Below are 25081 nucleotides of genomic sequence, written 5' to 3'. Positions count from 1 at the left end.
AAACACCCTCACAAACGTCAGGATGTTCTACCGTTTCTTGTATTTTTTCCCAATGAGATGAAAAAGGCTGGGCACAGTCGCAAATATTGTTCAGATTCCTGTGGCAGGGATCAAAGGGCTGCTGCGAAGATCACTTTGGTAAACAGATCTATCTTCTGCTCTGGAGAAAGAACAAGCTGACCACAAATGAAGAGAAATCACTACAAACCCACCTGGCAGACAACAGGTGTGGTACCAAAGTGCTCTTCTTTTTCCTCCACTCTAGATCAGAAAACAGAAAAACAGAAAGCTCGAGTCTAATGGCAAACTCCTTACTTTCAAAAAGCAGAAGAAATTGAGGCATTTATCAACAGGCTGTTGACAACTGTGGTGGAAGCCCCAGACTGACAACAAAAATGATGTTTCTGGGTACAATAAACCTGCAAGCAATTATGGCCATTGTTTATTTTTTTTTGCCATGGCACTGCCACTTCATCTTGTTCTGTCACTCCCACTTCAAGTAGTTTTGTAAGAAAGCCCTCCTCAATTATTTCCAGGAAGCACCAGATTTTTGCCTCTTCTTGCTCAAATACTACATAAAGGACACATTGTCCAAAACCCATTTTATTACTTCATGGCCTTAGGGTCAAAGTTCAAGAGAAATGCTATGAAGAACACACTTGGTCAATGATCAGGCAAGTGTAAGGTCCAGACAGAAGGCTTCATTTGCCACCCAGATCAACAACTGGCTTGCTCTTTATCCCAGTTTCTTTCAGCAAACACCAGTTTTCCAGGCTATATTAGCTCATACTTCTGGGTATTTCTCCTTTCTTTAACCTGTAAATATTTATACTAATAATTTCACATTTAACCAGTAAGCCAGGTGTTCAGAGTTTATTTAGAAACATAGAAGACTATTTCTTCACAGACTCATTCCCTGAAAATGTGGTCCTTTTTCCTTCCAACAGACGAGAAGCGATGAGGTAACTGCTTACTAGCTTTGACATACTTCTTCTGAAGCAAACAGGAACGACAATCCCCACTTCAATCCCCATTCCAAAGCTGGGGAAGCTACGGCAGGAAAGCATTTGATGGAGGAGATGTCCCTTGGCCCATACCCTGGTGAGGCTGACTGAGAGGGCTTCACACCAGGATCGATCAGGGAGGGAGACACCATTATGAACACTGGGGTTCAGCCAAGGGATGGTGCGGCCCTGTCTGAGGGTGGCAAGGCTAGTGGGAGCGTCTCTGCCGCCCCAAGGAGCACTGTGGGTTCAGGAGCATGTTTGAAGTGCTTGCATACCCAACCTGTGCAGTATGGGGAACACATGGGATGAAGTGGAAGCTTTGGTCCTTTCCCAGAGCTATGATATCACTGATATTAGTGAGACCTGGTGGGACGAGTTCCCCACCTGGAGTGCTGGGATTGCAGGCCAGCGGCCATCCAGGAGGGACAGGCAGGGCAAGAGAAGGGGAGATTCGACTGTGAGGCCCTTGCCGTAAGGGATGGTGAAGTAGAGAGCCTCTGCGAGAAGATTAAGGGGGCAGATAGCAAAGCAGACCAGGATGATAGCATGGATAAGCCATTCTACAGGCAAGTGGGGGACATCCCAGCATCGGTAGGTCTTGTCCTTATGGGAGACATCAACTTCCCAGACAAAAACTGGGACTATCATACTGCTGCGACAAGCAAAGCTGGGAAATTCCTAAAACGTGTTGAAGATAACTTCCGATCACAAGTACTGACTGAGCCAACCAGGAAAGGAGCCCTCTTGGATCTGTTGTTTGAGAACAGGGAAGGCCTTATGGCAGAGGTGACAGTACTTGATTGTCTGGGCCACAGTCATCATGAAAGAGTTGAGTTCATAATTTTTGGTACAAGGAGAAAAAAGATCGGGACTTTACCATCATGGACTTTAAGAGTCAAATATTGTGTGCAGTTCTGGGCTCCACAATATAAAAAGGATGTTAAGGTCCTTGAAAGCATCCAGAGGAGGGCAACGAAGCCGGTAGAAGGGCTGGCAGTCATGTCCTGTGAGGAGGGGCTGAGGAGACTGGGGTTGTCCAGCCTGGAGAAGAGGAGGCTGAGCGGCGACCTCACTGCTCTGCGACTCCCTGAGGAGTGAAAGTGGAGAGGGAGGTGCCGGCCTCTGCTCCTGGTCACCGATGACAGGGCACGCAGGAACAGCACAAAGCTGCTCCAGGGATAGCTCAGGCTGGACATGAGAAAACATTTCTTTACTGTGAGGGTGGTCAAACACTGGAACAGGCTTCCCAGTGGACGCGCCCATGCCATGTTCAAGAGGCATTTGGACAATGCCCTCAGTAACGTGATTTATCTTGTGGTTAGCCCTGAGGGGGCCAGTGAGTTGGACTAGGTGGTCAATTGTAGGTCCCCTCCAACCGAACTATTATTCTATTCTAATTCAAGGTAAAAGTTAATAGCTTAACTTGGAACAGAAACCTAATTCAGTCTTATCATGAACCACAAGAACATATTTTGCACAAGGGTATTACATGTAGCAGATAAACTAAATGATAAAGCTGGAAATGAGAAGTTAAAGAACCGGACACCTTCCTACATTCAGCAACTTCATCCACATAAAAAATGTTGCTGATGACTGCATATTACCAGCAGTACTCAAATAGCTCACAAGCACCATATTTAAAATATTTCAGGAGAGTAGGGACTAGGTAACCAAGCAAAAGTATTTCCCTTAAGCAGTTCCCAGTTTAATCAAATGCAGTTAACAGTAGGAGGAATGCAAAGGCTGCAGTGATGAGATCATTTTGTTGTACAGTCTAGCTAGCACAATTTGAATGCCTGTTGCTAATCTCACACACATACACACTGGTTTTAATCTTGACAGCACTTCAGCCACTAATTCCAGTCATGAGTGAACTGTCATTGAATTACAGTATCTTTTTAAAGAGATGACAGGCTTTCATTTTAAAAGATTTAATGTGATAGAAAATTCACTGTGATAGAAAATCCACTGCATCATCTACTGGTTCTAAAAATCTTTATTAAAAATCTTGTTTTATTTTCATTTCAGTATGTGTTGACTTCATTCCAAACCACCAGATCTTGTAAGGTGTGATTTTTCTTACATATATATATATATATATATATATATACACACACACACATACATACACACAAATTAAAATGAACTTTTAGGGGTTTGAGCATTTACAGCTTTATTTTCTTTTAATTGTTGCCTTCACTTACAGGGGTGTAACAATAAGCTGATTTTTTATGTTAAAAGTCTTTACTAACACAATTGCAGTTGAGAATTTCTGACTCCTCCCTCTTCAAAACAAGTTTTTATACTAAAAATCTGAAAAGCAAGAATTATGGAGTTAGAAATGCATGCCACAGCTACAAGCTGTAGTAGTAGCCTGGCATTTACTTCAAGAGTGATTTAGTAAGGAGGACAAGGAAACGCATGACATCACTGCTAGCTATGGAAGTATTGTGCTCACTTAGACCCTCAAAGTCTGTTTTGTTTCACAAACATGAACTTGAGCAGTGATCTCAACTGCCAGTAAATACTGGTTTATAGTTATCCTGAATGCTAAAAGAATCAGAAAAAGCAGATTGGTTCTGCTATTTACAGTACACAAAATGAAACAATGATGCTTTATTTCAGAACTTATAATCTGGCTGCCTCCAAGGCTCAAGGATCACAAAACAATGGCAATGTCTTAAAAAGATGTCCTCTTAAAAAGAGAAAAGTGGACAAAGCCTGGAATCCAGCTTTAGCCAAAGGAAAGCAACATCTGACAAAGTCTGGGTGTTCTGTAACACCCAGGTGTGAGTGCCCTGTTATGTATATATTCGTGTATCATTCTAAGAACACACTGACAGCCACGTCATACTTGCAACTTAGCCATCTTTAACTTTTTAGCTCCACTTTTTCAGAGAGTTAAGCATAGTTGTTTCAAAAGCCCAAAGCAGCACTGAATCGCTTTATTTCACTGAGCAGATTTCCCTTACCAGATTTCTAATTCCTCCAATCCATATAACCTGCAAGGCTGTACAAATCCCCGTTCTTGTCTGAACTTGACCAACAATGACACCGAAAGAAGGGAAAAAGATTCAGATATTCCGAGTTCTTTCACTTCATATTTTCCAATTCCTCCCCAAAGCAACGGTTATGCTAGCAGAAGGGTAAGAAGGAACAAAAATCCTGGAGTCAGCATATATACGTTGAGAGAATGCAGGAGCTGTGTGCCCATTCCCTTTCCCCTCCCCCTAGACAAACCCATAAGATAAGAGCTCTACGTGGGCAGAAATGGGATAAAGTTGGTGATATATGGGAAGGTGCAGATGCCTCTGTCCTTTGAACTACTCCAGAGTAGGTCAGCTTGCTTTCCATAAGCACCTGCTCTTCTGAACTCTTAGAGGAATGGTGATCATCTACATAAGAAGTGGTACGGCAAAAGCTATTTGCCATAGTCAAACAGATTTTCAAACGGTGTTTTATTAGGAGTTATTCAGCATCTATCATGCCATAGCAGAAGCTCAATGCAGACAACATCAATACTGAGTGAAGTTCAATATTGAGTGAAGTAGCCAACCCATGGGCTTTCTGCTCCAAATGTCTTCCTGTCTCTGCCTTCCTAACTCTTCAGCACGATGTTAGGAGCACTTTTAGATCCAAGAGCAGACAAGTATTACGTCCTTCAGACAAATATTGCTGTTACCTTTCTTTTGGTCACACTCGATCCTGTTGTTCAGTCACACGTTGATAGTAATAGTTCTTGACTAGTCTGCCTGACTACAGCAAACAGCATTTGCCATACCGCAGTAATACAGCTGAAGAGGGAAAAGCATGAGAAACTGCCCTGTGAGCACCACGGTCAGACAGGGAGGAGGATGTGCTCTGGGCACTGGAGCAGAGATTCCCCTGCAGCCCATGGAGACCACGATGAAGCAGATATCCACACTGCAGCCCATGCAGGGCCCCACTCCAGAGCAGGTGGATGTGTCAGGTAGGGCTACGGCCCATGGAAAGACCGCTCTGGAGCATGGAAAAGGAGTCAGGGAGGCAGCAGCAGAGAGGAATTGCAATGGCCTGACCACGGCTGCTGTTCCAGAGGAAGCAGGGGTCAGGAATGGAGGAGTAAAGGTGAGCCTAGGAGAAAGCCGAAAGTGTTGTTTTAATTTCTCAGTACCCATTTTAATTGGTGATTGATTTAATTTTGCCCAAGTAAAACCAGTTACTGCCATGGGCAAAACTGACAAGTGAGATCCCTGCCCTTATCTTGACCCACGAGCTTTTCTATCCCATTTTCTCCCGGTCCTGGTGAGAAAGGGGAGCGAGAGCACAGCTGGGCAAATGCAACCCACCACAACATAGTAACTTAATTCAAAGAAGCCCCTATTCCAGCTGTAGATGACCCTGACTCTTTAGGAAACATTAAAGGCTGCATAGGAAATGACACAGAACTAGAAACAGTGTGAACAGAGAAAACTGGTTTGACTTATGAAATTATTTTTAAGTATATATAAATATTGAATGAAACTGTGTTGACTGACTTCTACACATTTGGCACACAAAAGGCTTCAAGAGGACTGTGCCAAAGTGCTCTGTACATAGTAGCAAGGTAAAAAAGTTACCAATGCTACATTTTAGTCAAGGAAACTGTGACAATTTGTGTTTAAAGAGAGATTAAAGAAGAGGACATGGTCTCTTTTCTACTTCAAGTAAGAAACCTGTACAATAAGCAGTACCTGCCACACAGGATACAATTCAATAATCCTCCTCGGTCTCCCAGAAATTGAACATGACCTAGAGGCAGGCACCTTTAGCAGAGTATTCAGAGAACTGTAGCTATAAAACAATACAAATAATAGTTCCCAAGCGAGCACAGAAAACATACTTAAGTCTAAAGCAGCTGAGATGTTACAAGGAAGTACTTACTAAAGCTTCACTTTTTTCAAAGCAGATCACTTTATTCAGTTACAGATTTACTTGTGCTAAGATTTGGAACCCCTTTTCCAGCAGTAGGACCATCAGTTCTCAGCTCTACAGAAAGTGAAATACTCCTTTTACAACCAACCCAACTGAAGCAATGGTATGCACTTTGACAAAGGAAAAGACACCTTAGGGGAAAAAATATTCTTTGAAATACTTATCTGATGTTACCTAAGGATATTAGTATACCTTTTAACTGTGCTTCCAGCAGACAACAAAAAGACAAATCAGCACTTTAAACAACAACTTTATTGTGAAAAAATGCAAATGTTGGATGAACAAATACTAAAGTTTCCTCTTATTTTTCACTAACACATACTTGAAGCAGGACAGACCCTTGGGCATTGTAAAGTTAATGTATTTCTTTTTACTGGACAGGCTGCTCATCAGACAATACATATTGGAGAATAAAGGATTCTCCTACACTGCCAAGTATGCAAAATCTGCATAAAGCTTAAACAAGGAATCAAATGTGTTAAAGCTGAATTACCAGTGGTAATGTCTCCTATTTAAAACATGTTTACAAACTCACTGATGAGCTGAAAGCAGGACTCAATTGCACAAGGCAAGGTATATCCCAAAGTAAGTTTTTTCTATTTCCTTTTTCCATCAGGGAATACCTATTCCTCTCTAAAATGCCTAGAAGAGATTTTCATAAGACAGCAGAACCATTTCAGCTGTGTCCACAAGACTAAGCAATCGATACATGCAAAAGGAAAAGAGAAAGTGATTTGCAAAATGAAATGTTAAATAAATAATCAAAAAAGCTTATTCTGGTTTACAAATCCTATTTCAATATTAAACTGACTTATCAAAGTACCACCACTGTAAGTGCAGCTGAATGGCACAAAAATTGCTTAAGGGCACATGAGTTTCATTTCCAGAAGACAAATATTCATTCTATCACTTCCATATAAAGCAGCTTCCTGCATATCAAAAAAAAAAAAAAAAAGAGGTTTTGAACCCTCGTTGGGGTAAGAGATTCTTCAAATATTAAGACACAAGTGTGGGAAACATCCTGCTGAATATAATACTGGTAGTACTGGTAATAATGAGTTTAAAGGTAGCAAAGAAATTATAGAAACCATGTGAAAAAATGAAAGCTTCCATATACTTCAGTAAAGGAGAGGTCTAAGTACTTATGCAAGAGACTCCTTCAAAGCACATACACAGTGAAGTGAAGGTTTCCCCCACTAAAAAAAAAAGTATCTCATAAGTGGAAGTAAGAGTTTACTGCAGGAACTGAGAGATTTCGGTTTTAGTCAAAACAAGCTGGATGTTGCAATCCCTATTCCACAGCAGCACTGTCTAACCGGCGAGCAGTTGAGGGAGCAATGGGATCACTCAAACATGGTGCTGCAAAGTTCCAGGCTATCAACACTCCACGTTTCTGCCAAGGGTTGGGAATTACTTAAAGCCTATGCAAGAAAGAACCAGGACATGCACACAAACTAGCTACAGGAAAAGCACCAGATAAAGACGACTGACCACTTGAAAAAACATACGTGTATTAAACAGTTAGAAAATAGGTGCCCGTTCTCAAGTATATAAATATTTATAGCTGAAAAATGACTTCTCTTAAGAATGCAGGTGTTACAGGGAGAGGGATCCATATGCACAGGCATTTTTCATGCTTGGTCTGCAAAGAGGATTAACTTTGTTATGGTCTTTCTGTAAGTGACCAAGGAAATCTATACGGTTAATAATTCTGAAAAGAAAGATTTCCCTGAAGTGTTTTAATACCTCTTTCCAGGATAAAAATTCTTTTCATTAAGGAGGATAAGAAAATTACCATTACTGCTAGCGCTAATGGCTTACTTCTCGTAGGTTACAAATCTGCAGGATGATGAGGCTTACTTACTGTAGCTTACAAATTTCTCCCCTATGGGTACCTCAGAAGTCATCTGTTTTTCAGTACCTAGTAATCAGGGAAATTTGTTACAAGTCACATCATGGTTGCGGGGCTGTCTTCAACTAGGAAAAAATTAAGTTGAAAAATCATAATAAGATGTCCTGATTTCACAACATAATAGACCTATAAAAAAACTTTCAAGTATGATTCAAGCATAAAGTGAAGACAGCCATGGAAAACAAGCCTGCTGACCTCCTTGAAAACCACCATATTTGCAATTTTTAAGAATGCTAACTATTAATCACTGCCCAACTTATCAGGCTTACATGGCAAGGTTTTGGTAGCAGAGGACTGCAGGGGTGGTGTCTGTGAGCAAAGCCCAGCAGCTGCCCTGTGTCAGATCAGAGCCAGCTCCAGCTGGCTCCAAAAGGGACCGGCCACTGACCAGAGCTGAGCCCATCAGCTCACTAATACTGATTCCACCTCTGTGAGAGCAGATTTGAGGAGGAAAAAAAAAAAAGGGATGGATGACAGCAGCTGGGAGAGAGGAGTGAGAATCAGCCCTGCAGCCCCCAAGGTCAGTGCAGCAGGAGGGCAGGAGGTGCTCCAGGCAGGCAGCAGCAGTTCCCCTGCGGCCTGTGGAGAGGCCCCTGGTGGGGCAGGCTGTCCCCCTGCAGCCCATGGGTCCCACATGGAGCAGATCTCCACGCTGCAGCCCCCCCGTGGAGGAGCCCCCGGTGGAGCAGGTGGATGTGGCCTGGAGGAGGCTGCGGCCCATGGAGAGCCCCCGCAGGAGCAGGCCCCGGGCCGGAGCTGCAGCCCGTGGAGAGGAGCCCACGCAGGAGCAGGGGGTCTGGGGGGAGCTGCCGCCCGTGGGGGACCCGTGCTGGAGCAGTTTGCTCCTGGGGGATGGACCCCGTGGTACGGAGCCGTGTGGGAGCAGTTCTTGAAGAGCTGCTGCCTGTGGGAAGCCCCCGCAGGCTCAGTTCGGGAAGGACGGCATCCCGTGAGGAGACGAAGCATCAGGGACTGACCGCAGCCCCCATTCCCTGTTCTCCTGAGCTGCTCAGGGGGAGGATGTAGAATATGTCAGATGGGGGGAAGGTGCTTTTAGTTTCTCACTGCTCTGATTTGTTAGTAATAGGCAATAAATTATTTTAATCTCCCTATGCCAAGTCTGTTTTGCCCCGACGATAATTGGTGAGTGATCTTCCTGTCCTTATTTAAACCTGAGCTTTTTTTTTTTTTTAAAAAAAACTTTTCATCATATTTTCTCTCCCTTCTCCTTTGAGGAGGGGGAGGAAGAGAGCAGCTGTGGCGGAGTTTCGCTGCTCAGCAGTGTAAAACCAGCACACCAACTACACACGTAAGTGCAGTTCTACAGGCATGTAATAGCATGAGCCTTATTCATGGAAGTCATCTGGTGGCAGCAGGTTTACTATAAAGAGACAGCCTGAACTCTGTGTCCTCGGGAGACTTGTTTCCTCAGCAAAGGCAGGGACAGAAAAACGTAAGCGAAGAGATAAGACATTATATGGGGAGCAGTAAAGAAAGGTCATGAAGAGGAGGGCCAACAAACAGAGAAGCAAGACAAGCCTGACAAAGCAGGAAGGGCATGATGCTAACAGCAGACTTCATGGCTCATCCACCTCAAAGTTCAAATGCAGCTCGTGCCAATACTCCATCAAACTCCTGCAGCTCTCACAGCACTCCTGTAAAGCCTTACAAAGATTAACCTTTCCAAGTTTTCCACTTCTGAGAAGAGATCATTCAAATACACTCAGAATACGACGCTATACCCATTGCCCCGTGATGACAGTGTAATGATCTAAATACAGAACTTGGTTTTAAGATCTGGGTTGCCCAGAGAAAGTTAGCTTTGCTGTTGTTTTTAAAGCAGGGATTGTAAGACCCTTTCTATTTCACCTTCCCTCACAATACAAACCCTGAACAAGATTCTTGTAGGACACAGATGCTGAAGTGGAAAACAACAAGTTTCCTCGCTTAACTTTAACTCCAGTCATCCTGTCAGACCCTGAACTGTAACTTCTTACAGAAGCTGTCAGCGCTGCACCTCACCCAGTCACTTTTCTGTGGGTACGTTCATTGCCATGAGCTTACCTTGGTTCACTGAAAGTTAACGTTGGTTGGGATGAAGCCAAGACTCGCAGTGAATGAAATAGAAATGCCACCTCTAATGTCAATTTTAAACAGTTACCAAGTGAAGTCCTGCGATCAAATCCAGATATTTGCATTACCTTCACTAAAATGAGAGTTGCATGTCTAAAAATCCAGTTCTAAGGAAAGAGGCAATAATCACACTAAAAAAGAAAAGGATTTTGTGGTGTTTAGATCATTATCATCAATCGTTAAAAAGACTATGAAAAGACTGTTTCAAGTTCAGGATGAAGTATGCAGCCAAAGCACAGGAAGATTCTGAAGCACACAACATATATGCAGTAGGACTGAAAACATCTGACTATGTGTAACACAAGGACTGCTGTATGTATGGTACCAAAATAGAGATATTTTTGTGAATAAAGTTATCCTGACGCAAAGGACATTTCTCACTTGCAGCAGTTTTAATCTTTCTTGAATTTTAAGACGAGAATTTAAGAAGTTCTTCTGCCTTTTTCTAAGGTATCCAGTTGACCAGTCATGGTCTCATCTTAAAATGGACTTTGCCCAGAGAATTCTCATTTTTTTCCCAGATGTTTAGGTGACTGCAATCTATAAACCTAATTTGACTTAGCGGTTTGCATAAGTCACTCTGGTCCTAGCCCAGAGAGCACAGCATCTGTGGCAGATCTATGTCATACCTAAGGCAGTTATCACTTCTCATAAACTGAAACAAAACCGTAATAAGATTTCCTCAAAAAACATACTGAGTAAACAACATTACTTTTTCAAGATTCTCCACTGTTGCTTATTTAAATTGGTACTTAGTACTAATATAAGAATAAAATAATATTGCTGGGTACCAAAAACATTTGGAGAAAGGGGAACCTCATTTTATTGGAAGAACTCACCTCACTTGTCTAACAGGATCACGTTGATAGGTCTTCAGTCAGGTGTGTATACACACACACACGAGGGAAGATAGAGCAGAAAGCTGCGGTTTAACGTTACAACCTACATTTATTTACCATTAGAGGCAAGTAACGTATCTTCACATGAGAATGATAGACATGAAAAGTTTCTAAGTTGTATAGTACAGGAGGAATCCAAGTTTACATGACTTAAAGCTCACACTCAGAGCAGTGAATTAAAACCAGACAGCCAAAATGAGTGCTGTCCCCATTCATTCAACCTCCTCCTCCAGAAGCTACTGCAACTGTTAAGGTGATCTCACTCATGAAGCAGGAACAGGACTACTTTATTTCTCAACTTGGCATGTTAAAAATAGGGGCATGCTTACACTGAAAACTGAGTCTTGTGACTCCAACAGAAGACACCTTGAAGGCCAGGCTCTGCAACAGAGACATCATACAAAGAGGCTTGGGGACAGCTGTGAAGGAAGCTTGAAACAGCAGAGGCTGGCATAACTGGCAGCACGTTCAACAGTAATTTCTCAACACACACTGGCTGGCTTCAGCACAGCATAGTTTAAGTGCTGGCAACTGACAAGATGTTAAAAATAAGCTTTGGACTCTAAAAATACATTTCTGATTATTTACATTCTGAGCTGAGACCTCAAAATGAAATCTGAGTTTATATTGAAGCTTCCATGCCTTCCCCGATCATTACAGCTAATAAATTACCCTCTAAAATGGCAAGAAAGATTTTCTTGTAATCATTTGTCTAGAGAAGCATAGGCTAAAGACAGTTAATGTTAAAAAAATAAAGTTGTCAATACTTAGCTATTCAAAAACCCCATACACTGAAGCACTTACAATCAAAGCTCCATCAGACAAAAAGCCTTAGATCTCAAGTACTCAGTCTAGTTTTCAACTCACCTGAAAAATACGCACAGCATTTACTGAGGCTTGAAATGAAAGGCAAAAGACAAAGTGAACTTCTTGGAAAGAGTCGACTACTTGCCCAGGACAAAACCTGAACTTCTGCCTTAAAATTAACTTTCTTCCATTTGGGGAAAGAAAAAGATAATACTACTTAACAACCATTTGACACCAGAATGATGAACACATGTCTAATCAAGAACTTGAGTGCTATTTAACCAGTGGAGGCACTAACTGTGCCAAATAAGATATCCAGCATTTTCTGTTAGATATGCTCAGTTCCAAAGTTGTGAACAGATGTAACAAGTCCCATCAAGCAGAAAGTTGTAAGAAGTGTGGGACACAGCAAGAACAAGATTGTTAAATCAGTTTTTATCGAAAAACCTAGCGATAACTACGAACTTTCCTAAAACCCCAGTGCTATTCTCTCTACTTTTAAGGCATTGACACACGCAGGTTTCCATCCAGTGCAGCACTAGCATAAATCTCCTATCAAATCAACTTTACTTTCTCACATAAATGAGCAATGAAGTACCCAGAGAGATAAAATTAGATGAACATGCCTCGGCTCTTGTCTGCTTGCATACAGCTGCTGACGGTTTCAGAACCCAAGTACTCAAAGTGCTCCTTGAAATGTACAGCTGTTTTAGTGCAACTTTGAAGCAGGAAACCCCAAATTATGCAAGAAAAAATTCCAGGAAAAAATGCCAGTTCATGTACTCCAGGGAGAAAAAAAGCAGCAGCAAGTAATTCTCAATAAAGCCTCTCAGCAAGCAGTGCCAAGAGATGCACTGACATTCTAGACTGAAAAGGCCACTTACACTTTTTTCTTCTTTTTCTTTTTAATTCTCCAGTGAACAATGTCCATGACAACTGTCTTGAGCTGCAGGAGTTCCCGTATATGGCAACGGTTCATGTTCTTACTTTAAAACCCACTGAAAAATCTCGCTAATTATTTGCCTACCAGTTCTTAAATGCTAAAAACCTGATGACAACTGAGAGAATAACACAAATATCTGGCACGTACATTTCTATGTTGCTCATTTAATCATCGCTTGCACAGCTGAGAGCTGGAATGCTTGAAGAAAGGGGAAAAATGAAAAAACCTGGCACCTTCGAGATACTAAGACAAAAGAAAGAATTTTGAATTAGGCCCTGCAGAAAAATCAGCACCTCCCAATCCTGCAATCGTTACCTTAGCCTTTTGAAAAGTCCCCGTTGGTTTAACGGCCCGAAGTGAGGACTTAAAGGAGGCCTCAAGAGATCTGATTGCCAGCAGCCAGTACGCTGTCAGAGCACACAGTGTTAAAATCCTCAGAGCGCTGAAAGTACCAAGTGGAAGAATCACATTGAAATGGGGGCGAAGAACCTGGGTAACAGCACAAACATTGGGTACTACCAAGAAAATGTAATACCTCGAGACAATGCATGTTATTTACTTGCTGGAAAATATTAGGAAGAAAGCTACTATCTAATGACAGCAACGGAAGGAGACAAACTTCTCAAAGGGCAGACTGGTCCATCAGAGCTAGGAATGACAGCTGGTGGACAGCATCAGGCCACACAGAAACCAGCAAATTTCTGTTTTACTCACTCATTACCTTATATTAGCCTACTTCAAAGTTCAAGTAGTTTTCATAGGTCTTTCTAGGAAACTCACTTCACTACTGGCAATTAAAAAAGCTATCAGACTGCTTCTAAACAGAAACATTTAGAATATTAAGACAAAACAAAAGATACCTGCCACAAACAGCATAGAGGCATTATAACAATACACACAGTTTATGCCAGACAAGATAACATGCATGGACAATCCTAACAATAGCCTATACTTCAGGCTGACTTTTTTTTTCTCTGCAAAATAATAATAAAAAAGCTTTGAATACACAGACAAATCTTTAAATTTGATCTTCCAGAAGACTGCACACTGCAATTTAATTGAATCCTGGAAGAGATTCTCTCTGTGACAGAAGAACTGGTCTGCTTTGGAAAACAGCAATTTCAGGTTATGAAGCCCCAGCAACAAACCCAAATCATTAAAAAATAACAACTTGGGGGGAACTGCAGTTGTTCCAAGCAATCCATAACAGTTGCAAGATGGATTGAATTTGGTTACTGTTTTTAGTGCAAAGCTTATTGCAGACCCGCAATAAAAACTTGGTTCAACTTCATTTTTGAGATGCTTATCTCTAGGTTGGCACACCAACTGAACCGATGTACAGAGATGCAAGAAAAAAAAAAGTGAGCCATAACATTAAAATGCTACAGCTTGGCCAAAAATATGAGTAACCAGATACACGCTGCCAAAGGTCACAGCATCCCCCACCAGCCCTGCTCATGCAAGCCATTGAAAACCAGCAATAAAGGAGTCCTGCGAAGAGGCACCAAGCCAGCACCACCCCAAGGGAGAAAGAACTTAACACATTTTTTCAGTTACCTTGCCAATAACCTCCCCACAGTATCCAACCCACTAAACATTAAAATCTGGAAGAGAAATAACGATTCTATAGCAACCAGCTGCTGAGATATTTTTTTCAAGCAGAATGAACCGAATACAAATGCCAAATACTTTCCCAACAAATTTAGCCTATTCCTAGTGGGAGGAGGAAAGTATGTTCACTGCTGTGAGTCAAGACGCAGTGTAAATCCGAGGTCATTACGAAACTGGGGCACTATAAAACAAATCAGACAGCCAGGAACAGGTAAATATACTGATACAGATTTTAGGTATGCAAATCTCCATTACTCTAGAAGAGCAGACATCACGTGAGGCCTCTCCTCTGGAGCAGCACTTCTGCGAGACTTTTTTCCACTCTGGTTACTCCCATCACCTACTGGCCAACCCCACTAATACCTCCATGTCCCCTCTTCAGGAGGTCTGAAAATAAACACAGCCACGTGAACAGTCAGGTCCCCAGCGGCAGCTGCACGTGTACATAAGCCGGGTTCTGTAAGCTCCCTGAAGAAAGCAGCAGTTTGGTCATCTCTGTGCCCAGATGCAACCACTCCTGCTGTGTGTCTCCTCATGTGCGCATCTGTAAAAGGGTTCAACCTCCAAACACGTCAACTAAAACATTTTTCTCAGCAAAATGAGATTCAGAGACCATTAGAATCCAAGACAGCGGTTCCCCTTAACTCATATGCTAAGGAAACCTCTAGTTAATTTGAAAAACAGCTGAGAAAAAATTAATCTTAATATTAGGTTTATACACATTGTCCCAAGACATCTTCATAAGTCATTTTCCAGAAGCCTACAAATTAAAAGGCAGAACCAACCTAACTTCATAACCTCTCTCTCTTTCGTCACAACACGGCTTGTTTCTATTTAAATCTTCACAGAATAAAGTCCTTAATCTTTAATGAGAGACAAAGCAAGCTAAGACAAGACGGACATAGGGTAGAACCATGCTCATCTTCTCTCATTATGCAGCAGAGGGATAACAACTGAACGCAACAGGCAGATGTTTGAAATATCTTCGTTAAGGCAGGGTCCCATTTTTCCTCTGCAGCTGGGTTTCCTCCAGTGGATTTTTATTAACCAAGTGTTTCTCCATCCCTTTTCCCCAGCTGTAGAGCACAGCCCATCACAAGTACCGTGGGTATCTCTGCTTCAGAGAGAGATCCCTGTGGATCGCCAGGAAAGTCAAGTGTACCTCCTGCACGTGGCCCGGTGCTGAATCAGGAACTGCTGCGACCACCACCTTAAAAATGATCAAAATGAGTTTGGAAACCTGTACACAGGTGCACCTGCACTATTTGGAGCCTTCTGCCCTTTGCTTGCCTTTTCTATTTACTGTCTTTTTAGATCTCTCTACCTATAAAGCACCTCATGGGGAGAGTAATTGCAGGTGTTGTTCTCTCTCCAGGGCTCAATTTTTGTTTTATTATTTTATTTTTTCCCCACCCCTTTGTGAGGCTGAGAAAAGATAATAAAACATCATAAACCTCCACTCAAAAAGAAATCAAATTTCACAAGTATTTCAACATACAGCCTTCCCAAGCTTCATTTCAGCACACGAAGTTTAGCTGTGTCAGCATTCTGCATTCATAATGCGGGCAGGTTTTTGGGTTTCTTTTTAAAAAAAATAAAAAAAAGAACTAAATTTCTGTCTCTCCCCAATCAGAACGCTTCATTTTGATTTTGAAGACAGGCATTGCATTTTGAAGATAGATTCAGCATGAAGATATTCCCTACGTACGCTCAGGAAAGGTATTTTAATGCCAGAGCTTCGCTGCCTCAGCTCGCCTGTACTTTGCTTTCCCTCACTAACCCCCCGTGATTTAATTCAGGATCGGATCAAGGTAATCCAGGAAAAGCAGGAACTTGGTACTGCCTTAAATTCCTGAAACTCTAGGAATTAAGCGACTTCAGCAGGGAATCCCATTTTCCTGGGTGCTACAGTATAGATTTTGCTTGCCCAAAGCATGTAAAGCAAGAAAAAAAATGCAAAAAAAAAAAAAAGCAAATCGATTTCTGAAGGTCCACGAGGCTTCAGACTGCAGGAACTTTATCGTGTATCAGAAGCACTGCCAATTAGGGAGAAGGAAGAATCCTCCCTCTTACACAAAAGTACTTAAAACTCGTTGAAAACCAGTAACACACAATAGGCAGAGGGTTTATTATGCAGCTATCAATGAAGCCTCCCAAGCGCCCAGAAACAACTACCAGCTGAAAAGACTACAGTCTTTCAGCCTGCTGAAATTCCAGCTAACATGTCATCCCTGGACCACGTTCAATTCCTCAAGCCAGCAACTCGTAAGAGCCAAAAACGCCAAAAGGTCAAAGCTCCAGTTCTCTTACCCGTGCCTCCTAGCAAGCGATGAGACCGGGGAGAAGAAAAGAACCACGATTCTCCGTATTCCTGCTCCTTTTAGCCCTACAGGTTCTCCTTCCTCGCTAGGAACTTGCGCCAGACAAGCAGCGGTGGAGAGGAACTAGCCCAGATCCTACCACTGTCACCTGCCCACGAAATTCAGAGTTAACCTAATAGCGACACCTAAGCTTTCCGTCGAAGGTTGACAGGGAAACAAGCGAAGGAGAAACAAATGGAGATTCGTTTCTAGATAATAGAAACACTCAGAAATATCACATCAAATTAAGTCTTCGCTGTACAAAGACTATATTCAAATTAAGAGTAGAATCAGGTGATGTTCACATGGAAAAGCCTTGTCTTTGGCTGTTTTTGTAGGGGATTTTGGTGTGGGTTTATTTTATTTTTTAAAGAAAGAACTCAAATATTTTCAACCTTTTCTATTTTTCTCCCACAACATCTTTAACTCTTCCCTGGAGGCATTAAGATGAGCTGATACCGAGACAGCTAGTCTCACATACGAAAATACTGTGTTGCTTTTATTAACCCAATATTCCTTTATTTCTTCCTCATTCACACAGCACATTAAACACCACCGCCTGGTTCTGGACTACAGGCTTCCAGTGCAAATTCAGCTTTTAAAATCCCATTTAATACTTTTAAAACAAAAAAGCTATCACTAACTAATCCACAGTCTTCACCAGGATCTCCCCTATAGCATCACCTGAAGTCTTAGGCAGCACAAAGAACAAAATAAAACTCTTAGATTTCCTAAGACAGGACAAGAATTGGAAGGGGCACCAAAGCATCAATGTCTTACATAAAGTTTGTAGAACACATCAGGTAAGTACAGACAGAGCTGGTGGTTGCTTTTGGCTTGGTTTGGGGGATGGTGTTTGCTTGGCTGGTGTTTTAATGCAGAATACAGCTTTCCTTAGGGACTCTTCTGGGTTGTTACTTAAGTAGTCATATTCTTATTTGTAAACTCTAAAATAAAAGCAGATTAAACTCTTTGGGTTAAATTCACCCAACTAGTTAATTCAAATCATTTGTTTTTTTAAGAAGTCATGCAACAGCATTTGTCCACAGTTCAGAACAACAAGAGCACTTGACTCAAAAAGACATTTCTTTTTCACTCCTCCCCCCAAAAAAATCAAAGCAAAACTGTTTTGCTTGCATCAGACAGCACGAGTTTTATGCAATCCTGTCGGATTTAAATGTCAAGTTTAAATAGTATCACCAAACATATTTTTGGGACACACTGAAGAATTCAATCCGTTTCTCCATTTGATCCACTAAATTCAGCCTGGGGTATTTCAGATCTTTGTTTCACAAGAGTGGATTCCAGTTTCTGTGCGGAGCTACATGATTAGGGTTCATCCATAGCTCCTGACTGTGCAAAGAGGATGACTAATCAACCAAAAACCCACGGAACTGATAAAGACAAAATGCTGCACAAGCCTCAACTCCACTCCGATTATTCTGGTAAGAGCTGTGCTAATGAAATGTTGCCTGTGCATGGATAACAGCCTCGGCCATTTCTTACTGGCAAGCTTGATTCAGAGGTTATAAAATCAAACCAGCGGGAGGACGCCACTATTTTAGTCCCACATTGACTGCAGATCTCTCCTCTCGAAGTCCAAGACCACCCTCTTTGTACCACCACTGCCACACAAAGGGCTCGCAGCGAGGAGCCAACACCAAGTTAAGGGATGCACCTCTCAGAAAAGGAACTTGCATTTGGTGTCCCCCCCTGCCTGCACCATCAAAGAGGCTGCCAACGCTCCTTGAAGCAGCGCCATCTTCCAGCAGACGCTATCTACAAGATGCTTAATTTCGATCATATCTCTTAAAATTAGCATATGTTTGATAGCAGGCTGCCATTAGTTCTTTTATGAGCACGTTAGGTTGCTGACTGTGGTTTTAGGCAGTCAGTCAGGAGCAACAGAACATGGAGAAACATCTAAGGTAGATAATGGATGTTTTCTAACTCTGTCATCAAACACCCCCAATATCCGTGATCCCTGGCCATGAACTCAAGCACAGATGATCTCACAGTGTTAAGACATCCTTTAACACCTTTAGGCTTTGAACTTTAAGTTTTACAAGCCAGAATTTAAAATAAGAGACAACCAGAAGGAATGACTGGAGAAGAGATTCATTACACGTCTGTTTTCTAAAGGTAGCATTTTCTTGAATACCTGCAGCAACTGAATTCCACGCTGCTTTGTGCTTACAAGGATTTTTCCTTCTCTGTTGTGCATTACACTACCTGTTTTGAAACATGAGCACACACTGCAGACCAGAGGTATTACAATGCAATGCTTCTCTCTGAAAAACTTTTAAATTATTGCAGATAGCTCTACAAATTACTCCCAGTAGCTTACTTTACAACAATCTTTCCTTGTTGGGCTTGGCCCTTACAAAGATGAGCAAGTTTGGGAGGAACATCAGCACATGCCGTATAAGTTCTGTTTAACTTCAATAGCACAGCATACAGAAACGTTTCAAAATAAAGTTTTGATGGGAAAGAACACCTGCCAGCCTCTAGATGATTCTGAAATATATTTGGCAATTAAAGTAATGAAATACAGATACAACAGGAAAAAAAAGAACAGGTAAGAAGAATGTTGGCTGGCAAAGGCAAGGAGCGAGGAAAGCAAGCATTGCAGGAGCACTGGCAGCAGGTGCACCGAAGTTCCCTGACCTGGTCCTATCTCAAAAAAGTCAATTACGTTGTATGTCCATGACAAAACCAGAAAAAAAAACAACACACACCTCAACACCTGAACATCACAAGAGTCTTTCTGTCTGCCTCAGAAAAACAGAGAGCCAAGTTTATCCAGCTGGGATTCATACGTGATTCAAACAAAAAAAAGCCAGTATTTTTGTTCCAGAAGTTAAACTATTACACCACCGCCCTTGGTACATGATCAGATTACTGGCATTTTATTTATAAAAAAATAAAACCATGCAGAACTCAGCAGTTGTCAGTTTTATTTCACGATTCTCTGTAAGGAGAGAACTTTATTTCCACAAAATACCCTGCAGATTTATGGAAGTGATTGGAAACTTACACCTCCTTAGCAAAAACAACACCGGATTTCAGGTGATCTCTTTTCTACCTAAACGATACTGTTATGCTCCTTTAGCTGACAAGGAACTCGTTACAATCCTACAATATACAATCACCTGTTTTGTCTAGATGCGAAGATTAGAAGAAATTCAGAATTGTGTTACAAGCAGTTTTAAGATCCTCTTTCCTGCAGAGAGCAGCAGCGTCAGAAACCTGAAGGAAGGGGCCAGTTGCTCTATTTGACCCTATTTGAGCCTTTTCCACAAAACACAGCCAGGTAACTGAGCTTCTGTCTGAACCTCCTCACCACCAACACAGGAATCTCCACAGCACCTCCCGAGGCAGCCAGCTGCCAGCAAGGAGCTCTTTGCAGGTGCATCACCTGCATAGCGCGACTACTTCTTGCTCATGGCTCTGGATGGGCACAAGCACACATTCACACGGAACAGCTGACAGGAACGGGATTACCACTGCAAAACTCAGGTCTAAACGCGGTGTAAAATAACTGGAACTAGGCAACTGAGCAGATCCGCTCGGCCTTTATCTTCCTGCATTGCAGGACTGACAGACAAAAGCTAACGCTGGAATTTTGGCGGATCCTGCCATGACCTCTTAAAAATTTATTTTGCAATATATTAAATATTGCTCCTTGCAACAACATTTAAAGGCCAGACTACATTCTTGTGCTTTTCGACTTGAATTTTCATGGACTTTTTTTACATTGCAATTTCATTTTTACAGTTATTTAAAATAATAGTTTTGTGATTTTTTTTTTTTAAACAAAGAAATGGTGACCCAAAAACACAAACTTAGCCAGATTGTACCTTCAGAGTTTTCATATCACTCACATGAACATTTAATGTACAAGCAGGATAAATCCAAAACACGAGCATAGGTATTGTAAAGCCAGGCTGGATGGGGCTTTGGGCAACCTGCTCTGGTGGGAGGCGTCCCTGCCCATGGCAGGGGTGGTTAGAACCAGATGATCTTTAAGGTCACTTCCAACCCAAACCATTCTGTGGTGCTGTGATTCTACGAAGTTGTAAGATAATATGAAGACAGCCATGGACTAACGGGCACCCAAGACTCCTCCATTCTGCAGAGACAGACACATGAATTAGCTTCCTAGAAGTCAGTCTTGGATTTCTCCTTTAATTTCAGCTGGTAGGGCAATGGACAAAAAGTGAGTGTATATTTTGCAGGATAAGCATTACTTAAAAAACACGTACTGTTGACAGGTAACTTTATTTTCCTCTCCGGGATGGGTGGTTGCACAGTAAGAGCATACACAAATCATAACACCAAACAGGGGCACAGAAACTGACTGCTGCTTTCTTTAAAAAGCGTGGGACCAGAACGACGAGATAAGAGCTGCTGTTAACTGTCAAGGATGCTGGGAAACCCAGAGACCGCCTGCTCGCAGCACGCGTGATGCGAGCTGGAAGTTTCTCCTACGAAGCACAAAATCCGTTGGAGACTTCAGTTTCCATCACATTTTTCTCAGATGTAGAGTCCAAGAATCACTTTTGGAAAACATCTTTAGAAAGCATGGCTAAAATACAAGGAGAGGAGCTAACTGGTAAACTGGTCCAAAGATACTACTTTAGATTGACAACGCGTGGTTTAGGTTAGAAATTTTCTATATGCTATAAAAAAAGTCCTCGCATATAGCTCTTGAAGGATTTCAGAGGTATATTTAATTGTTGTAAACATTATTTACTGTTATGTATGAAAGTAGAGAAAGCAATGTGCTACCAAAAGTGTTTTGTTACGATCCCTCTGATAAAGTTCCAGTCATTTCAGGTGGCTCTCCATGAGCACTCTTTCAGAAACCACAGATTTAAACTCAGCTGCTCTGTGTATTTTAAAGCATATTAATAACTTCTCTACAGATTGGACAATCATATGAAGCAAGAAAAATTGTATTTTACAAGAACACAAACTAACTGCCGCCCAGGCCTTTACCCACAGGTCCAGATCCTCTTCAAGTGGATTCTTTACCCAAACATTAGAAGTCACAACCACAAAGCAAAACCTGGACTCTTGGAGAAAACGGGTCCTCTTTGAAATTATTTTAAAAGTATTACTAGGGCTTGCTTAATCTATAATATTATACTGAGAAACACAAGGGAACGTACCAGAAAGCCCATGATTTTCAAGGCAAGCCACGAGACAAAACCTCACTGCTACAAATCTATAGTGTTTAGACTTCAACCGCCAGAACTGCGGTCACCACGAATATCCTGTGGGCACACACAACCACAAGGGAGGGGGGAAGAGACTGAGAAATATTGCAAAAGAGAGACCTACAGAAGGGATTTGGGTTTCAGGCAATTAATAATATGATTATTTAAAATTCCAAGCACATTTCACACACCCAACTCTTCTGAGAAGATGACTTGACAGAGAAAAGGAAAGGTGACCTCTGAAATGACACTAGCACTAATTAATTCATTTATCTTATAAACAGCACATGAAAAAGGAAAATGCAACATCCAACATGTGAGTTTAATGCATTTCGTAAGAGAAAACCAGACTGAGTATATACCACCTTGTTCAATTTTTTTGCATTCTGACTTATCTGCATCACAACGTATCTTTTGCATCAGAAATAAAAAGAAAAAACAACTTTACTTTCTGGGGAAGAGATAGGATGCTTCTCCCACCCACACAAAAATTATTTTACGTCCTGTCATTTCCCACGCTGGCCAAGAAGTTAATCCTCTGATACTCCAAAGTAGGCAGACAAATTCCAGTTTCAATCGTAGGAAAGCCCTTAAGAGATCAGTAATTAGAAACTAATCTCTCCTACACAAACAGTGCATGCTCTGTCAAGAGCTTGACCACCTCTGCCTCCTGCACAAACACACGCAGCTACCTACACGGATTCACTGTAGACAGGTGGATTAGCTAGGCATCTACACGCACACCCCAGAATTACATCATTTTTGGTCTGGTGTACGAAGGCTTGGCAAATGCAGTTATTTTAATTGCGGACTGCACCATTGGTATCAGGACATACCTAACAGTAACAGTATCACCCCAAATAGTCAGTGGAATCTGTTACACTGTCTTTTAGTTTCAGAAAGAGTACTCTTAAAACACTGTAGCCACTTTTGGCACATATAATAATGAAGTGTTGGCACCTCAGAGTAAAGTTTTGTGTGCACAAGTAACACATTATTAGATCTTAGACTAGAGCAAATTTCTAATTGTCAACCATACCACCCAACTTCATGCTATGTAAGTGAAAACAAAACCAATTTACTGTGCAGGGGCCATTTCGAGTTCAGCAACTGTATTAAATACAATGGCAACAAGCATTCAGCGTTTCCAGCAGACAACATGAGCAGAAGCAGTATTTATTTTAATGATAAATCTCATTGCTTTGGTTCCCTGCAGGTTAATTGCTGGGACACCTGAACCTGAAATGCTCATTGCAAACAAATCGCTCTGCTTATGATTTATTCTACTCCACCTATGACTAAAGACAGCGTAAGTAAATGTTCACAGTTGATAACTCTCCTTGATGATCTTTTCCTCAAGTCATTGCCAACACTTTGAAAACAACTTCTGCGGTTTTCTTTTTACTCTACAAACAGAACTCTTTAAGGTCTTGTTTTCCCTGGTGTTACCCTACTGAAAACTAAAATTACAGTCTATGGCTACAGCATAAGGACAGACCAGAAAAGGCCATTCAGCATCATCACTCACAGTGATCTATTATTTGCTAGACTCACATTCTTTCCTGGATCCAAATCTAACCTAATTGCACAATTGGAGGTATTAATGGAAAAGCATGCAGACTTTCCGCCAGCTAACTAACAGCAGCAAGAGACAGAACAGGCACTGACTGCAGGCCACTCGTTTGTTTTGGGAAACCAATTCTTACTTTACAGTACCTTCATAGTTATTCTACTCAACGGGGATGTAAAGGTAAACTATAACAAAAAAAAAAGAGCTGCTCTGAAAACAAACTTATCTGGAAGTAAGGACAGTGAGATATCACAGAGGGAACATGAGAACTGAAAGAATTAAGTGTAGCTTGAGAAGCAGCAAGCACAAAGAGCAACCCGCTCAGCTCAAATGAAGTTTGAACCTCATACACTGGAGAAACCATTCAGAAACAGTTCATCTGTACGAAACGTGACCCCTGTAAAGCTGCCAAAATCAGTGAGAGCAGACAAGTGCTAATCACGCGAGCTAAAATGGTCCGAGCTGCTCGGACTTACGTGCTTGCCTAAATGCAGATGACTGCCTATCCTAAATTTTAAGTTAAAGAAGAGAACGCAACTGTTTCCCTTACCTGTGCTTCTCCAGGCCATCAGTCAGCACAGCTCCCCACCCTCCCAAGCACGTACACCCCCCAGTCCTGTAGCTGGAAGCCTGAACACAGCTGACACGCAAGGCTCCTCCTTCCACACCTCACCCCCTCAAGCAGAGCTCTGGGGATGCAGTGCGAGCATTTTATAATGGAAAGAGGAATTTAGCAATAGGTGTGCTACTATGTCAAAAAAACACATAGGATGTCACCAAGCCGTGCTCCTTGAAGGAAGTTGCTGGCGACTAGAAAGGAAAGGCAGAAGAAAGCAAGGTGAGGGCTGAGCGTGGAATAACACCGCATTGCCTAACGCTCTCCAGTCATCGGTATCTAAATATAGATACCGTTGTTTTGGTTTTTAATTGTTATTTAGGAAGAAATGTATGCATTTGGAGATTTTATTGAAATATTTTCTGTTAAAATACATACGTAAGGTGATACCTATGTATGGCCATGCAAGCTCTAAACAAAAAAACGTACCTTACAGCTCGGGCGGGATGGGGGTGAGAAGGGGCAGGAGAAAACAGCCAGTTTTCCTGCCTTTCCGAGTAGCACACTGCCATGCATGTGGAGTGGCAGTTATTTGACAAGGCAGGGCTATCCGCTAAACAATACCCCCAGTTTTACAGCCTGGGGAACCCTTTTCCCTAGCCTGACACCCAGACCCCCACCAGAAAGGCAGAACCGAGACCTTAAACCAAAAGCAGCGCTTGCTTCGGCGATAAAGCAGCGGCTGAACCAGCACAAAAGACGTCCACAGGGAACAAAATAACCACAATTAATCGTAAAACAGCAGCCGGGGGGGGGGGGGGGGGCCGCAGGGCAAATGGCGGGGGGTACCCGGCGCCCCTCCCGGCTCCCCCCCCGCCCCCTCGGGGCCGTACCTCATAGCTGCTCGGGCCGCGGGCCCTGCTCACAGCCCTGGCAGCGGCGGCGGCGGGGCCGGGGGGGCCGGGGCCGGAGCAGCAGCGGCGGCCGGCACCGCCGCGGCCGGGCGCACCATCCCCTGCGCCGCCTCCTCAGCCGCCGTCTGGCGGCCGCCGGGGGAGGAGCGCTGCGCCCCGCTCGCCCTCGCAGCGCTCGCCGATGGGCAGCGCTC

General features: G+C 42.4%; 1 protein-coding gene across 7 annotated transcripts in view; it reads right to left on the bottom strand.

Moving 5' to 3' along the window:
* The window catches only part of ITSN1 (intersectin 1), a 127634-nt gene extending 102590 nt beyond the window's left edge, over positions 1-25044 (bottom strand). For 4 of the 7 annotated variants that reach the window (XM_035545850.2, XM_035545849.2, XM_035545851.2 and 1 more), the window contains exon 1: positions 24867-25013. The gene's annotated coding sequence lies outside the window, so the exon portion shown is untranslated. Of the gene's footprint in view, positions 1-212; positions 262-24866 lie in introns of all 7 variants that reach the window. The other 3 variants (XM_035545848.2, XM_035545853.2, XM_035545846.2) reach the window with 3 other exon arrangements.
* Between the last annotated feature and the right edge of the window lie 37 nt (positions 25045-25081).

This window comes from Cygnus atratus, chromosome 1, assembly GCF_013377495.2.
Source record: "Cygnus atratus isolate AKBS03 ecotype Queensland, Australia chromosome 1, CAtr_DNAZoo_HiC_assembly, whole genome shotgun sequence".
NCBI classification, from domain to species: domain Eukaryota; kingdom Metazoa; phylum Chordata; class Aves; order Anseriformes; family Anatidae; genus Cygnus; species Cygnus atratus.
Note: the sequence above shows the minus strand (reverse complement) of the source record. Positions and strands in the feature narration are given on the sequence as shown.